This window comes from Mauremys mutica, chromosome 9 (genome assembly GCF_020497125.1).
Source record: "Mauremys mutica isolate MM-2020 ecotype Southern chromosome 9, ASM2049712v1, whole genome shotgun sequence".
In the NCBI taxonomy this organism is placed as follows: domain Eukaryota; kingdom Metazoa; phylum Chordata; order Testudines; family Geoemydidae; genus Mauremys; species Mauremys mutica.
In genome coordinates this window covers 90,159,434-90,176,925 of record NC_059080.1, presented here as the reverse complement: position 1 = coordinate 90,176,925, position 17,492 = coordinate 90,159,434, and the positions used below count along the sequence as shown (strand labels likewise).

General features: G+C 47.6%; 1 protein-coding gene across 2 annotated transcripts in view; it reads right to left on the bottom strand.

Annotated features, from left to right (window-relative positions):
- Window positions 1-4,201, bottom strand: part of FNDC3B (fibronectin type III domain containing 3B) — a 364,378-nt gene extending 360,177 nt beyond the window's left edge. For both annotated transcript variants that reach the window (XM_045030459.1, XM_045030460.1), the window contains exon 1: window positions 4,038-4,201. The gene's annotated coding sequence lies outside the window, so the exon portion shown is untranslated. The remainder of the gene's footprint in view (window positions 1-4,037) is intronic.
- Window positions 4,202-17,492: the final 13,291 nt, after the last annotated feature.

Sequence of the window (17,492 nt, the reverse complement as noted above, 5' to 3'; positions counted from 1 at the left end):
TTTCACAAGGAAAGGAAATGTAAATTGTGCTTCAATGCCATATCATTAAGAAACTCTACAGGCTTTTTTGTGCAAAACTGAAGTTTAGAGTGATTGCACTTAACATTATCAGTATGTTCACTAGAAGATATGGTCTTGCATCCAGATTATGGGCACAGATTTAGTATATGTAACAGCATGCTCTCAAAGGAGACTAATCTCTCCAGTGTGCTGTTACAAATTCCATAACAAAGCACAAGTTTACATTATCTTTTTTCCTGGATATTTGTAATCCAATAAAGAATCCACTATGCTGAGGGAGGATATGTTTAGAACTGATGATTCAAATGCTAACTAACACATCTCAACTGGAAAACTGTTTAAGGAGTTATCTATTTCCAAATTCACAAACATTCCTGCCTGTAGATGGCCTGTTACCGTTGTGTATCTACTGGCTCCTATTTCCACTTTGTTGTTTGAAGAACTTCCCTCTTCCCACATACCTTCTGTCTCCAGGGGCAGATCACACGGTGACACTAAACCATGGTCATAAACAACCCTACTTCTGATATTCTTGTTTACAAGGATTCCCTGTTGCTCAAGTGCTGTATCTTGGTAGTGCAGGGAAGATCAACTAAGCACGTTAACTGCTGATTTAAGAAATCCTTCAGCTCCACATCAGCTTATACAGCAGAAATGAAAATTTCAGTCTTGCTGACTTGCAGTATGTTTCACCACACAGTTATGATCTACAGAGGCACACAAGTCCCCAGATTTAATGGCCTGATACCAAACCATTCTTTGTGGAGGGTCCTTGACTCTGGAATTAATTTGCCTGGTAGTCTGACAGATTCTGAGTTTGCCGGCCCTTGTACTGATCTCAAAGGTCAATCTCTTTTCTCAGGCTTTTGCTTGGGTGGGAGAGGTGGTTAAATGGATTGAGAGACAAAGTCATTTGCTGTATTCAGTTGTGTGGTACTTTTTGTAATAATATACATTTTAGAAGTTAAAAAGTAAGGTCCCAATACTGAAACCATTTACTCATACTGAAAACTTGACTCATGTGTAAGTTTTTGCAGAATTGGGCCCTATTTTTTGGGCAAAAAAAACAATTAAACAGTTCACAAATGAACTGTCTCTCACTCTCACACACGCACACATACTCTTCATATATTTACTTGTGTAAATTTAACCCCCTAAATTTACACAAGTCCAGACTCCCCATCCCTTTCCTTAGGGGTGCTGATGGAAGACAAAGTGAGCAAATTAATGTAATTTACATCTGATGAAAAATTTATGTGCACAAAGTTTCTGATATATTCTGACTTCTAGGTGGTTACTACTACCATATCCTGAAGAGCTTTTATGAAACTGGGAGCCGGAGTACAATCACTTCCAATTAAAAATGTAATTAACAGACAGCATTATTGAGAAGATAGTTTCAAACTGCAAGCTTCTCACAGACACAACCTCAAGCTTCCCATCCAAAATATATTTGTTATTACTGAGTATATGTAAACTATATACTCAGTTATAACAGTTTGTTTTGGAAGCTGACATTCTTCATTTATCTCCTGGCCAGGTAGCGGGTAGGATAACAGTGTGAATAATCTCACCAATGTCCCAGCAGTGACCTGAAATGAACCCACATGAGCCGAGCCACTTCAAAAATGAGAACTGATTCAGCTTCCACGCCTTGGGCTACATTAAGAGCATAAGCTACTCAAACAATACCAAATTGGGAGGAATGACACAGTGCACTTTTGGGCCAGTGTCATATTAGGCTCTGAGATGTAACCACCAAAACAAGTGCCCTTGAGACTGATGACTGGCAGAGCAGATATTAGAAGAAACTGGGAGAAGGGCACTGACAGGTTGCTTCTGTGTAAGACTCCACTGAGAACAGGGTGTAAGGACAGAACACTTCATAGCCTGAATGACCCTGGGCATGCTGCCAAGAAATATCTTCCTCTTGTGGTGGCAACAACAGCATACTTCCCTAACTAGCTCCTCTATTATTGCCCAGAGACACGCAGGTGGTAAGAAAGGAGTGGGTGAGGGAAGCAGAATGCTACCACTAATAGAAGGAGCCATCCATCTTACCAACCCAGCTGACTCCTGTGAGATATGGGGGATGAAGATAGGGATAGCATGTCTTTTACAAGGGAAGCTGTCCAGCCAGTATTCTGCCCATGTCTAGACTAGGAAAATAGGTCACATGCAAAAGCATAATAGCTAACATGTTGTTAAACTCTAGTGTAGACAGTGTTTAACACCTTTTAAAAAATATTATCTAACTGTGGTCTACCCTAGGCTTCTCAGCAAGGTAAACAGTTAGAGGGTACAACGAATATGATGAAGGCACGGGAACCAGGAAACCTGAAATCTGTTCCCAACTATGGCACTGATTCTCTGTGGGACCTTCAGTTACATAATCGCTCTGTGCCTCAGTTTCCCCATCTGTGAAATAGAGATAGTGCTGCCCTACCTCCTTAAACTGATTACAGATCCTCAGAGGGAAGGTGTGATTAAAACTTCAAGTTATATATATTATCTAAAGAATATGGGTGGGATGAATTGCTCCTTACTTTAAACTCCAGACCACACAACCTTAGCCAAAACGTTAGTATATAAACGGAACATTTGACACGAGTGAGGGGGGAAAGAGCTAAGCTGAGTTTGAAAGAGGATAAACTTTCAAGAAATGATATTTTTCAAGCTCTTTCTCCTGGTAATGTGCCATTTTTAAAGGTGTCTGGCAGAAGAAATAAAGTTTCCAGGATTTTTTCTTGTCAAAGTGGTGTCAGCAAAGGAGGGGTTCTGAGAGGGAGGCTCGGGATGGGGAGGATGTTGCCTGGCTCGGTCTGTCTGTCTCTCGCTCTCTTTTTCTCCAACGTGCCCCCTGGATCCAGACATTTTGGAAAGAGTTTGTAGATAGCTGGAGACTCTGCTGGTGCAACGAGGAGGAGCCTTGGCTTCTTCACCCGGGTGACATTCCCCAAGCCGGGCAGAGGGGCCAGACAGTACGTGCTGGCCGCAGAGGGGAGGTTCTCCCCCCCACACCCATCGCCTCCTGCTCCCAAACCCAGCCGCAGGGCACAGACTTCCAACCTCCCTTCTAATCTCACACACACAGCTCCTCCTGCAGGGAGCCAGAGGCTGGGGAGAAGGGAGGGGGGAGGAGGGAGGCTTCCGCCCCCCAAAAAACCTCTTCCAAGTTGAAAGCCGATTTTCCATTCCGGCTCCGCTTGCCATTGCAGGATGACTATCAAAAGGAAAGGGGGGGGGGGGAGCCGAGGAGAGGAGACGGGGCAGGGAGTGCGGGCTGGCGCGGTGATGCGGAGGGGGCAGGGAGAGGCCAGGCAGGCTGAGTCCGGCAGCGCTCCGCGGAGACTCTCTGGATTACTAGGCGCTGATGGAGTGTCTCCCGGCCCCCAGCCGAACTGCTGCTTCCCCTCCCCGGGCCGAGCCCTGACACCGGCCAGCCTCCCCCAGCCTGCTCCGGAGCAGTTCGGCCACCACCCCCAGGGCTGTAAACGTCCCACTTGCCACCCTGGAGCGCCGTTCCCTCCCCCTCAAAAAAAATCACCCCCCCCCACTGCAACGTGTGGCTACAGGGGGCCGCCCCAAGAGCGGCCAGACGGTCCCGGCTGGGTCCGTTGCCCCCGGGATGCTGTGGGGGAGGGGGCGTTACACGAGCCCTATGGTTGGGGGGCAGAGGGATAAGGGGGGGGCACAAATCGGGGAGGGGGGGCACGAGGACCAAGCTGGCTTGTCTCTCCTCCCGGCACCGGCAAATCGGGGAAACTTTCTGCGAAGTGCGGCCGCTTCCCGTGCTCCGTGCCAGCCCCCGGCTCCGGGAAGCGGGGCGCGCCCACCCGCGCCCTGCCTCGGCCCTTCCCCGCCGAACCAAACCGGGTGGGGGGAGCCGCGGACTAACCCCGGGGGGGCTCCGCTTGTGCCGCCCCAACTCCCGGCTGCTGCCGCCGCGGGCACTCGGCGTGAGCCCCGCCGCGGGGCTGCCCCGCTTCGCGGCCGGGCCAGCGACGCCGCCTTACCTCCGCCGGGGCTGAAACGGGGGCGGGGTGAGCGGCCCGGGCGCGGCGAGCCCGTCCTCGGCAGGCAGTGCGGCGAGAGCCCGGCGGGGGCTACCAGGAGCGCTCGGAGGGGGATTCCGCCATGTCAATGATGTCGGGACCACATGGGGACTTGCGACCAGCCCACACTACCATACAGTCTGGAGTAGCAGCTACTGTGGAAAAAAATCAGCGGCGAGAGGCGGGCGAAGGGAGGGACCCGCTGCGCCGGCCCGACGCGCTCGGCAGCCCGCTGGCCGCCGGGCTGCTGCCCCGCCTGGGGCCGAGCTCAGCGCCCGGCAAGTCCCCGCCTGGCCCGTCGCGGCCCCCTGCCCTCGCCCCCGCCGTGGAGCCGCCCGAGCCAAGCGCCCATGCACCCCCCCCCCCGCAGAACCCAGCTGGGCGGGAGAGCCGGGGGGGGGGGGTGTTGGGGGAGTGACCCTTGCGGGGAGTGGGAGCCTGGAGCAGCCCCTGCCCCACTGTCTGTTCACACAGACTGTCTCCTTCTGCCCGCCCTGCTCCTCCACTCCCCTCTCACCCTGCCTGCCTACCAGCCCCCGCCCCATCCCCTTCTGCCCCCAGCCCCACCACCCCTTCATCCCTTCTCTCTATCCCCATCTCCTTCTGCTCCCAGCCCCATCACCCTTCCCCTCCCTCCTGACCCCCAGTCTCTTCCCCCAGCCCCATCACCCTTCCCCTCCCTCCTGACCCCCAGTCTCTTCCCCCATCCCCTTCTGCCCCATCCCCTTCCTCCTGACCCATCTCTACCCACCCACCCCTTTCTGCCACCCAGCCGCTGCCCCATCACCCCTTCATCCCCTTCTGCCCCCAGTATCTACCCCACCCATTCCCTTCTGCCCCATCATCCCTGCCCTCCCTCTGACCCCCAGTCTCTACCCCCATCCCCTTCTGCCCCCAGCCCCATCACCCTTCCCCTCCCCCCAGCCCCCAGTCTCTTCCCCATCCCCTTCCTCCTGACCCATCTCTACCCACCCACCCCTTTCTGCCACCCAGCCGCTGCCCCATCACCCCTTCATCCCCTTCTGCCCCCAGTATCTACCCCACCCATTCCCTTCTGCCCCATCATCCCTGCCCTCCCTCCTGACCCCCAGTCTCTACCCCCATCCCCTTCTGCCCCCTTCCCCTCCCTCCTGACCCGTCTCTACCCCATCCCCTTCTGCTCCCTGTCCCATCCCCTCCCTCCTGACTCCAGTCTGTACCCCAGCCCTCCCCTTCTGCCCCCCCAGCCCCATCACCCCTCCCCTCTCTCCCTACCCCCAGTCTCTACCCCATCCCCTTCTGTCCCCCAGACCCTGCTCCATCACCCCTTCTCTCCACCCCATCCCCTTCTGCCCCTGCTGCATCACCCCTCCCCTCCCTCTTGACCCCCAGTCTCTACCCCACCCATCCCCTTCTGCTCCCCAGCCCCTGACGCATTCCCTCCCTCCTGACCCCCAGTCTCTATCCCACTCATCCCCTTCTGCCCCAGTCCCTGCCCCATCACCCCTTTCTCTCCCTCCTGATCCCCAGCGCCCTACTGGGGAATCTTGATTCCATACATTTTGTGTAGATTATAAACTCTTTGGGACAGGGACAGTCTTTACTTCTGTGGCTTATAGAGCACACTGCCCGCACAGGAACCACAGAATACATGCATACAGTTCTGCTGCCAAGCACTCTCTCTTCTTCCTGATTGTGCAGAGGCCTCTGCAGTAATGAGAGGGGAAAAACACCTCTACAGATTCCCCTTGTCAGGTCCTTGGTATGGGATTGAGGGGAAGAAACATCTTGGCATCCACCTTCCATAGTCCCTGGAGTGAGGAAACCACCTCAGTGCAACCCACCAGGGACCTGTACTTCAATCTTCTGGTGTAGAAAGGGCAAGAAGTAACCCATCCCAGCACCTGTGCAGTGGGAAGGAAGAGATGTTTTCCTTTCTGCCCTAACATCTAGAGTAGAGTGGGGGGAACCACACTTAGTAAGTTGCCTCTAAACACAGCACCCACATGGGCGTGAGACAATATAGGAATCTCATCTAAAACTTCAGTCTGGCTGTGGATCCCCCTGGTCCTACCACTCTGAGACTGGGTCTCTGTGCTGCAGTCCCAAAGTTTGCAACTGTGTTCACAACACAGGCTCAACTCCCTTTCACTCCAGGGACTTGTGACCAGTGAACTGTTCACCTCGCACTCCCCATCAATACCCGGCCCGAACCAGGGAAGCTAATGATCCAACCAGCAGACCAAATTCAGCGATGAATCCTGGTCACATACCACCTGAGGCATGTTGCGCATACACGAAGAGAAAGAGGACTCAAAAACAGCCTCTTCAGAACGAAGCATTATTTATTCATTCCTCATGAGTACAAACCACACAGAGAAAAGGGTACAGCAATATGGCCTCTATATCTGGGAGGGACTTACACCTTAAACATTCCTTGCCAGCTTTTGTAAGGTCCCCTCTGCCTGGCTAATTCCATCACTGGCAGGGTGAAGCAGACTGTCCTGCTGCAGCAGGATCCCCGTCTCTGTGTGTCTCAGAGAGACAAGGTGCCTCAGTCTGTCAGCTTTCACTGACCGCCTAGGACAGCTTCTAGCAACTCACTCAATCCTCCTTCCTTTGCCGGCATCTTTGAGGCTTCGGATCCATATTGATCCTCAGCTTAGCCTTGGGAAAAGCAGACCACGCAGGCCTGGATCAGGCGACCCCTGGGAAGGGCAGGAAGGGTCAGACGCCCCTCCCCAGATGTCTGGGTGGGGACACATTTCTGCCAGGTTCAGCGCAGTGGCTGCCTGGGAGAGTGCTTGGCTGCGGCAGCAGCAGGCTGCTCCACGCCCAGGCTCAGATTCTGGGGACCATGGTCGAGCAAGCTGGAGCCTCCCAGCCCCTCTGGCATGCTCAGAGTCGGGTCCTGTCCCCAGAAGCTGAGCCTGGGCCGGGGGCAGCCTGCTGCTGGTGCAGCCTAGCGCTCTCCCAGGCAGCTGCTATACAGCACCAGACAGCATCCAGGAGTGGCCCCAGGGCCTGACTGCCAGGAAGAGAAGCCCAACATGCCAGGGGGAGCCAGTGCAGCAGGAGGATAGAGCCCCTCCCCAGGTAATGGGGGATAGGGAGAGCAAGGGGGCTGGGAGTGGGAAAGAGTCATGTGGGGAGGTCACGTGCCCCCTCTTTAGCTGGTGCCCCCCTTTGTGTCCCTCCCACGAGTCATCCATCATGGGGTATTCCCCAATTGATAGCTCCCTCCCATTATTTCTTCAAGGTGCCATTCAGCGGCGGCTCCAGGCTCCAGTCCCTGCGAGGGCGGCAGTCAGGCTGCCTTCAGCGGCTTGCCTGCGGGAGGTCCGCCGGTCCCGCGGATTCGGCAGCAGGTATGCTGAAGCCGCAGGACCGGCAGACCTCCCGCAGGCATGCCGCTGAATCCGCGGGACCGGCGACCTCCCGCAGACATGCTGCCGAATCCGCAGGACCAGGGACCTCCCACAGGCACACCGCCAAAGGCAGCCTGCCTGCCGTGGTTGGGGCGGTAAAAAAACTAGAGCCGCCCTGGTGCCATTGTTTGGTTTCCTGTAGGTTTCCTCCTTTACAGCCGCCTATGATTTAACTCCTGACATTCAGACAGGTTACTATCAAATAGATAACCAGAGGGGTATATGATATTTATAAATAATACTAAACATAACTCCCACATTCTCCATACGTGGCTTGGGCCATCCATGCTACAAATTGCCAAAAACCAAACCAAAACCCCAGCAAATAAAAAGAATTTAAAAATGGACATTTCTATTTATACAAAATAGCCATTTTCCATTACAAAAAAATTTCAATAGAAAATTTTCGACCAACAGTAAGTGTAGTTTATTGCTAGAGTTGTGCAAAATGTTTGTAACAAATAAAACCCCAAACCAGGAAGATTTGTTCTGTGTTTTGTTACAAAGCCAAAACATGGACTTTTTGGTGATCCTGGGTTGAATTTAGAGAATGAGGTTGAGCTAAATTATAGAATCATAGAATCGTAGGACTGAAAGGGACCTTGAAAGGTCATCTAGTCTAGTCCCCTGCACTCACAGCATCGTACTTTTGGGAGGGAATGCAATGGTCTTGTGAGCTAATTCAGGGGAGCAAGAACAAGTGGCTCATTGTGGAAGGGACAAATCAGTGACCTAAGTTAAAATTATTAATATAAACTATTTTCTTTGTCAAAAATAACACTCTTCTGTTTATTCCCAGAAGGAGTAGAGCCTGAACAGCAGCAGTGCAAGTCTTTTCCACCTCACACTGCCCAGGAGCAACAATGCCTAAGCCCTGATGCAGAAGAGGAGACTGAAAGGGGCATTCAGTTTCCAACATGCCCATACCTTCCTTAGATCTCACTTCTGAGCCTATGCACCAGTTATGGTGGTATCTGTGATGCAGACAGTTATCCACAAGGAACTGGATTGAAAATACCAACTCCTAACAGGCTTTGAACAGCCATCAGAGGGTAACAACTTGAAGTCACTGTTGACTGGGGCTGGATTCAAACTGGTCAAAGGTTCTGTATTCCTTTTTCAGTCCCTTCAGCCATCTGTCCCACTAGCTGAGAAATTCCAGAGAAGTGGCTGTGGAAGGAGAAGAGCTCTCTTAGTACAATCATAATAACTCTGTGTGACGTCTTAGGTAAGACATAATTTCAAAGGCAGCGTGGACTCTACAAGAGATTCTTTATTCTCCCAAGACATCCTCCCTCAGGTTTCTGGTGGGATTATGCTTTAATTTAGACTGCTTTAATAAACTGTACATACTGTATTTGGGAAGGCAAGTAGGCTGGGATCTTGGCATCAGTTCTGTTTTACACTGTACAGAGAAAGCTTTGATTAGTTTGTTTGCTAAATATTGTTGTTTTACCTGAGGCATGCTGCCTTCAGTCATTTTTTTAAATACCACATCGCACTGGTGTGTACAGATGATGGCTCTACCCAAACACTGGATAGACTGTACCACAGGACTTTTTTCTCTACACATTATTATGCCTTTGGAATAGCTGTTCATAGAATCATAGAATATCAGAGTTGGAAGGGACCTCAGGAGGTCATCTAGTCCAACCCCCTGCTCAAAGCAGGACCAATCCCCAACTAAATCATCCTAGCCAGGGCTTTGTCAAGCCTGACCATAAAAACCTCTAAGGAAGGAGATTCCACCACCTCCCTAGGTAACCCATTCCAGTGCTTCACCACCCTTCTAGTGAAAAAGTTTTTCCTAATATCCAATCTAAACCTCCCCCACTGCAACTTGAAAACGTTACTCCTTGTTCTGTCATCTGGTACCACTGAGAACAGTCTAGAGCCATCCTCTTTGGAACCCCCTTCAGGTAGTTGAAAGCAGCTATCAAATCCTCCCTTATTCTGCTCTTCTGCAGACTAAACAATCCCAGTTCCCTCAGCCTCTCCTCATAAGTCATGTGCTCCAGCCCCCTAATCATTTTTGTTGCCCTCTGCGGGACTCTCCAATTTTTCCACATCTTTCTTGTAGTGTGGGGTCCAAAACTGGACACAGTACTCCAGATGAGGCCTCACCAATGTCAAATAGAGGGGAATGATCACTTCCCTCGATCTGCTGGCAATGCCCCTACTTATACAGCCCTAAATGCCGTTAGCCTTCTTGGCAACAAGGGCACACTGTCGAATCATATCCAGCTTCTCGTCCACTGTAACCCATAGGTCCTTTTCTGCAGAACTGCTGCCTAGCCATTCAGTCCCTAGTCTGTAGCAGTACATGGGATTCTTCCGTCCTAAATGGAGGACTCTGCACTTGTCCTGTTGAACCTCATCAGGTTTCTTTTGACCCAATCCTCTAATTTGTCTAGGTCCCTCTGTATTGTATCCCTACCCTCCAGCACATCTACCACTCCTCCCAGTTTAGTGTCATCTGCAAACTTGCTGAGAATGCAATCCATGCCATCCTCCAGATCATTAATGAAGATATTGAACAAAACCAGCGCAGGACCGACCCTTGGGGCACTCCACTTGATACCGGCTGCCAACTAGACATGGGGCCATTGATCACTACCCGTTGAGCCCGACTATCTAGCCAGCTTTCTATCCACCTTATAGTCCATTCATCCAGCCCATACTTCTTTAACTTGCCGTCAAGAATACTGTATCAAAAGCTTTGCTAAAGTCAAGGAATAACACATCCACTGCTTTCCCCTCATCCACAGACCCAGTTATCGCCTCATAGAAGGTAATTAGGTTAGTCAGACATGACTTGCCCTTGGTGAATCCATGCTGACTGTTCCTGATCACGTTCCTCTCCAAGTGCTTCAGCAGAGCCAGCTTTATGAACTGCAGGGCCAGATTTGAATACCTGATGGCGGTTCGGGGCTTCAGCGGCAGGGGGTCCGCTCTGGGTCTTCTGCGGCACCGAAGTACCCCCCCGCCGCTGAAATGCCGCTGAAGACCCGGAGCGCCTCCCCACCCCCGCTGCCAAAATGCTCCCAGAGACCTGGACCCCTCCCCTGGGTGCCGGGTGAGTAAAAAATAATTTTTAAATTAAAAAGGCGCCTAAGGTGCGGGGCCCTCTTGGGCACAAGCACGGGGCCTGATTCCCAGGAATCAGGGGAATCAGCCTAAAGCTGGCCCTGTGCTTCAGAACTGATTCCTTGAGGACCTACTCCATGATTTTTCCGGAGACTGGGGTGAGGCTGACTGGCCTCTAGTTCCCCAGATCCTCCTTCTCTTTTTTAAAGATGGGCACTACATTAGCCTTTTTCCAGTCATCCGGGACCTCCCCCAATCACCATGAGTTTTCAAAGATAATGGCCAATGGCTCTGCAATCACATCCTCCAACTCCTTTAGCACCGTCGGATGCAGCGCATCCGGCCCCATGGATTTGTGATCATCCAGCTTTTCTAAATAGTCCCGAATCACTTCTTTCTCCCCAGAGGGCTGGTCACCTCCTCCCCATACTGTGCTGCCCAGTGCAGCAGTATGGGAGCTTACCTTATTTGTGAAGACAGAGGCCAAAAAAGCATTTTTCCACATCCTCTGTCACTAGATTGCCTCCCTCATTCAGTAACGGGCCCACACTTTCCTTGACTTTCTTCTTGTTGCTAACATACCTGAAGAAACCCTTCTTGTTACTCTTAACATCTCCTGCTACCCGGAACTCCAAGTGTTATTTGGCCTTCCTGGTTTCACTCCTGAATTCCTGAGCAATATTTTAATACTCCTCCCAGGTCATTTGTCCAATCTTCCATTTCTTGTAAACTTCTTTTTTGTGTTTGAGATCAGCAAGGATTTCACTATTAAGCCAAGCTGGTTGCCTGCCATATTTACTATTCTTTCTACACATCGGGATGGTTTGTTCCTGCAACCTCAATAAGGATTCTTTAAAATACAGCCAGCTCTACTGGACTCCTTTCCCCTTCATGTTATTCTCCCTCATGTTGGGTGGTCTGGCTGAGTATTCCAGTGGCTGATGCTCTTCACTTACATTGTAAGAGACCTGAGTTCAGGCTTTCATGCTCAGAGCTGCAGAGGCTGAGAGTGGGAAAAGGGGCACATTTGGCTTCACCTCACTATGTAGCAAACCCACTGACTAGCCTAGGGGACTGATGGATTCCAAAGCAGTCCCCAGTCAGGTCTTCCTCTGCCAGAAAGGTTTTTGTGATGGGCAACCTTGGAGTGGACAATGTACACAAATGAAATAACTGAATGATTCTCTTCAGAGAAACTCCAGATCAAAATTACCCAGGAGGCATTTTTCCCACTTTAAGACAACGTAACTTACTTTTCATGTTGTATATAGAAGTTGCAAAGGGTACAGTAACCTGCTTTACTTGTTAATAAATCCTTTTTCAGGCCACTGTGCTAGACCATTTGATGTACCATAAATAATAAAAGCGTTCTACAAATTAAATAGTTAATTATGCAAAGAAAATCATACCTTTGCTGCTGGCTGCAGTGGCTCTTCTCTAGGTCTGTTATCTGATTAAATGGAAATTGAAATGTAAGTACAGTGTTAAATGCTGTATATTGGAATAACTGAATTCCTTCCATTTTCACTCGTCTGCTTTCGGGCTCTAGGGAGGACAATCACAAGCCAGAAGAAATGGGTAGGTGGAGTGTAGAGGTCTTTATAACAAATCTTATTGTGGGATCCAAAATTCTGCAGGTGACTAAGTCTTGCAGAGCTAGAACATATCAACATTAGCATGAATCAGGGTTTCTATGTGTACATCTATATTTCGAGCAAGTGAAACCCAGTAATTGAGTGATTAAATGCTCAAAATGTACTTCAGTAATTACTATCTCCATAAAACAAAGTAAGTTCCAAAAGGCAGCCTGAATTCATGTTATTATTTACACAAGTCTTTTCCCTTTTTAGAAGACCTGTGACAACACATGCTGAAATCAGAATCCAGAATTTTATTGTCAGGGTGAAATATGAAGACTAATTACTCCAAGATTCTAAAATAAAATTGTTCTGGTCTCTTTTTTAGTGGACTACATAGTAATTTGGCTTTACACATTCATCTAGGGCACAATCCTTTGTCCACTGAAGTTATTGGGTGTGCTTCCATGGCTTAAACAGGCTTTGGAGCAAAGCCTTTAGTTTGGCATTCGAATCTTTCAGGCTACTGCTATGCCAGTGGTTCTCAAACTTTTTTTTTTTTTTTTTTGTGGACCACTTGAGGATCTTGGTGAACCACTTAATAATCTTTCCAAATGTTGTTGGTACCATTAGCTAACTATTGTAAAGCGCTTTGGATAAAAGCGCTATATACAAAAAACTTAATAATAATTAACTTTTTTTGTTCTTCAAATAAAAGCACACAACTCATATTTTAATATCAGTAGTCTTACCCTTCTAATGTGATGGATATGCCCTCTCTCCCCTGACGTGGCAGCCCCCAAGCTGGGGCTCAGAAGGAGGGGGGGTCTCTCCTCTCTCCCATGCCACAGCAGCCACAGAGCTTAGGCTGGGAAGGAGGGTCGTCTCTCCCCGGCAGCCACATCCCTGGAGCTGGGGAAAATCGCCTCTTTCTCTGGTCGCCACAGCCCTGCACATCCCAAATTCCCCCCACTCCCTCTTCTCACCCCACTGCCCCCTCCCACTACCTTCTACCCCCCCCCAAGGCCACCACCTCACCTTACATGTGCATCTTCTCCAGGGTCCAGGCACCTAATTATGTGGGTGGCCCTACATTTTTTTGTGTGCAGCTGCCCAGGCATGCACCTTAGAGGGAACTATCTGCGGGCCACTTGAATAGAGCACATGGACCACTGGTGGTCAACAGACCACAGTTTGAGAACCTCTGTGCTAGGCAACATCGACTTGGTTCAGCTCCCTTAGCAGTCAGTAGAAAGACTCCCATTGACTTCAACAGGAGGTAGTCTGAGCCTTCTATATGCAAGTCAGCATAGTTTCATTGTACTAATGGTTTAATTTGTGAGGTATCAACAAAGGTAGCTGGTGTTCAGGAACATTATTCTACTAGTTGTCATCTAAGCTTTGCAAGGGCATCATAGGAAGAATTCTTTTAAAAAGCTCTCTCTAATTGTCCCCTCAATCAGAAGCATCTTTGTTCTTGTAATATGTCTGCCTGCAAGGTGAGGATGTGCATACTACATTTTTTGCATTATTTTGCCTACATTGTGTTTACTAAATAAATGGTTCCCACCTGCCAAGTGTCTCCAAAGAGCATTGACATTTACCCAGGTCAAGAAGCTTGCTACATAGATTACACATAACTGATGCTCAGGCAAGACAATTTCTGACAGAATGAAATACAATTGCACAGCAGTCTCAAAATCATTCGTCTTCTCAATTTTAGTTCCACTTCTGCCAAAGACAAGGATGCTCTTTTGATTTTCCTGCACATATTCAAGTCAAATTCCCTTAGCATTATGCAATTCTTTTGGTCCCTTGGTTTTGTTTGTTTGTTTGTTATAAGCTCTTCCTTCAGCTCAGGCAATCTGTCATCAGTAAAGAAAGCGACAGAACGTTGCTTTCATTGTCAAAACGAAAAGCAGGGCCACAGAAAATTCTTGCTGGAAGTTTTTGCAGATTGATATTAATAAAACAACTGAAAATGAAGCCTAGAATACTAATCTTGTCCAGTTGCTCCTGGTCATGTTGTAAATTCAGGAAATCCATAATTAGATGCTTATATCCCCAGTGTTTCCCCTGCAGCACTTTTTACAACTCTCACAGTTTCTTCTTTCTTGTGATTAAACTCTGCTTACATATACAAAACATTCTTCTGACCCGAAAGGGTCAGCCACATTACCAGGTCAATATGAGTTTAGATCCTGCTCCAAATACCACGCTGCCAGCCAATCCTTTCGCATCTAAAACTAAAGATTTATTTTAAAGAAAAAAGAAAGAACAAGAAAAGAGTTTGTTAAATGGTAAAGCAGTCACATACAAAGACCTCAAAGTCCATATATCAGGTTCTTAGCAGTATTAGTGAGTTTACGGCTTGAAAGTCCCTCTGGAACACATCCACAGCTTGGAGGGGTCATTCAGTCCTCTGTTCAGAGCTTCAGTTTGTAGCAGAGTTCCTCCAGAAGTAAGAAGCAGGAATGAAGACAAGAAGCAGGATTGAAGACAAAATGGAGATGGTGCAGCTGCCCTTTATAGACCTTTTGCCATGTGTCTGGTACTTCCTTTGTTCCAAACACAAACTCATAGAACATGGCATTGAAACACTGAAAGGCCTTAGGGCTGGTCTACACTGGGGTGGGGCGGGATCGATATAAGATACGCAACTTCAGCTACGCTATTCACATAGCTGAAGTCGAAGTATCTTAGTTCGACTTACCTGGCCGTCCTCACGGCGGCGAGTTGACTGCCACAGCTCCCCTGTCGACGCTGCTTACTTCTCCTGCTGAGCTGGAGTACGTGCGTCGATTCACAGATCGATTTATTGCATCTAGATGAGACGCAATAAATCGATCCCCGATAGATCGATTACTACCCACCGGATATAGATGTACCCTTAGAGTTCTCTCCATAGGCATGTCCCTGCATGACTTGCTGAGTCATAAGCTGTAGTCCCTGGCCATTTCAATGGGTTCATTGTACAGTTGATGTCCCTTGATGGGCCATCAAGCAGGCCTACTGCTGAGGCCAATATGTCTGGGGTCATCACCCAGAAACACAGCACAAGTTTGAAAATACAGATATACTATACATATCTATAGCCCATAATACAAAGGTGATACAAACATAGAAACAAGATGATCATACTTGGCAAATTATAACATTTTCACAGATACTTTATATGGCATATCTGGTCAGATTCCTTGCAATTTTATAATATTGGTATTAACAATATCATAATGCATCTCCCAGGTTCCAGATAGTATCACACTTTCCACTCATTTACTTCATGTTAGATATCATCATATCAATGAGACTTTTCCTAGAACTTCCAAAGAGTACATGAAAGTGGCTAAAAAGTTGCTTTAAAAAGTACTTGAGCTATGAAATGATTACATAGTTTATAACTTTTCCAGAATTAAAAAGTAATGCCTGGAATAATTTGTCTATCAGCATCTTGAATCTGGATAGTCAATTTCCTGTGTTAAGCCGCTTAACCTAACTGTGCCTCAGGCGTCCTCATCTGTAGTTATATACTATTTTATTTGGATGGATACAAAACAGGTCAACATTCCAATCTATGTATCTAGGCACCCTTGATAATATTAAAAAATAAAACGCTTACAAATTGCAACTCTGTCATTTTCACCTAACCAATTATAGCTGGGCAAATCACAATCAGCTGATCCATGTCTATGTTGTTGAAAATTATTGTAATGAAATACAGTACAGAAAAATGTATACTTTAAGGACACGACACTTATGGTATAAAAAGTGGATAAAACCAGCAAATGGCACACCCTGGGGGAAGTTCAGCCCAGAGAAAAAGGCTTATGCAAGTGCCTATGCATCATGTAATCCCCATATTAAGGCCTTAAGAGATATAGAGGGCTCTTCTGTACTGGGATGACTTCCACCCATTAATGGCCATTCTACAGTTCTTGCAAAATCAGAAATTAGGGTCTGATTCAACTCCTACTGAAGTCAATGTAAAGCATCCCATTGATTTTAATGGGCATTGAACTGAACCCTTAGTCAATATAATTAATCAGTATAACAAGACACTTTATAGTAAATACTCACTGCTGTTTTGAGAATAAGTTTTAAACAAAAAATATCACAAAACTTTTGGGAAGAGGAAATCAAAGGAAGCTTGAATTTCTGTCCCATTATAAATCATGGCTATACTCTTAGTTTACACCATTATTTAGGAGAAGAACATATAGCAACCGGCACCACATTGCTCTTTTACTACCCCCAGCAGGGCCGGATTATGGATTAACCTTCTGTGGGCCCAGTGCCAAACATATTTGTGTGCCACAATATAGTCATTATGGGCCCTTCCAAGTGTGGGCCCACCATTGTAAACCCAGTACTGACCCCCAGTATGAAAAAATAAAATAAACCTTCACAACATTCATTTTTTACCTTTTCATTTATAATTGTGAAATACAGATGACGTATACAGGGCCAGACTCTTCCCTCAGATTCATCTATGAGACATATATAAACAAATGGGTTGACATGATACAATAAGAGAAGATCAGGCTAGGGCAAAGTATAGAGCGTATTAGCCCAGGCATGCATGTGTATCAAAGAACTAAACAGAAATTGTAAGTCCTCCCTCCCTCTTAGTCATTTATAGTTTGTACTCCAAATATTGGACTAATTCTGATCAACCTCCAAAAATCAAGGAGGAGGAAAAATAATAGTTCCAGAGAAATCTTTATTCTGGCACTCACTGACTTTGGCTACAAACATTTGACAGTGACCAGCTGAATTTACTGAATTTGGAAGGTTAGGCTTAGGCAGGACATTTCAAACAATCCAATTAAGCAATACTTTCTACCCCAGGGAAGTCCCCCTTCCAAACATTTTCATCATTCCACATGGGCTTTCCATCACAGAAAGTTTTGGTGGTTCTCACTGATTTTTCTTCATTTTTCTCTTTTTGAAGATTTTTGTGATGTTTAAGGAAGCTGCTGTACTCCTTCTCCCAGATGTTTCCACTTCTGAGAAGCATCCACCTGCAAAGGGTCTTGTCCCCAAGGAAAACTCATTCCAGCCTCATTTACTGTACAAACAGAAGTATGTTTGGACTATCTAGATTGTTCTCCAGACTCTGACACTCCTATGACTTAGTTGTGAGCTGGAAAAGCTATAACAATGAGTATGCCAAGCACAAGAGTGTAATTTACTTACTAAAACTTTTATAGAAATCAAGTTAGTTAGTTAGATAGGTTAGTTGCACAACCTATCTACATATCCTGATGAGTGCTTTCTACACAGAACATAGTAGTAGTAAAGAGCCAAATAAAATATTGGATGATGATAGCAGAAGGTGTGGGGAA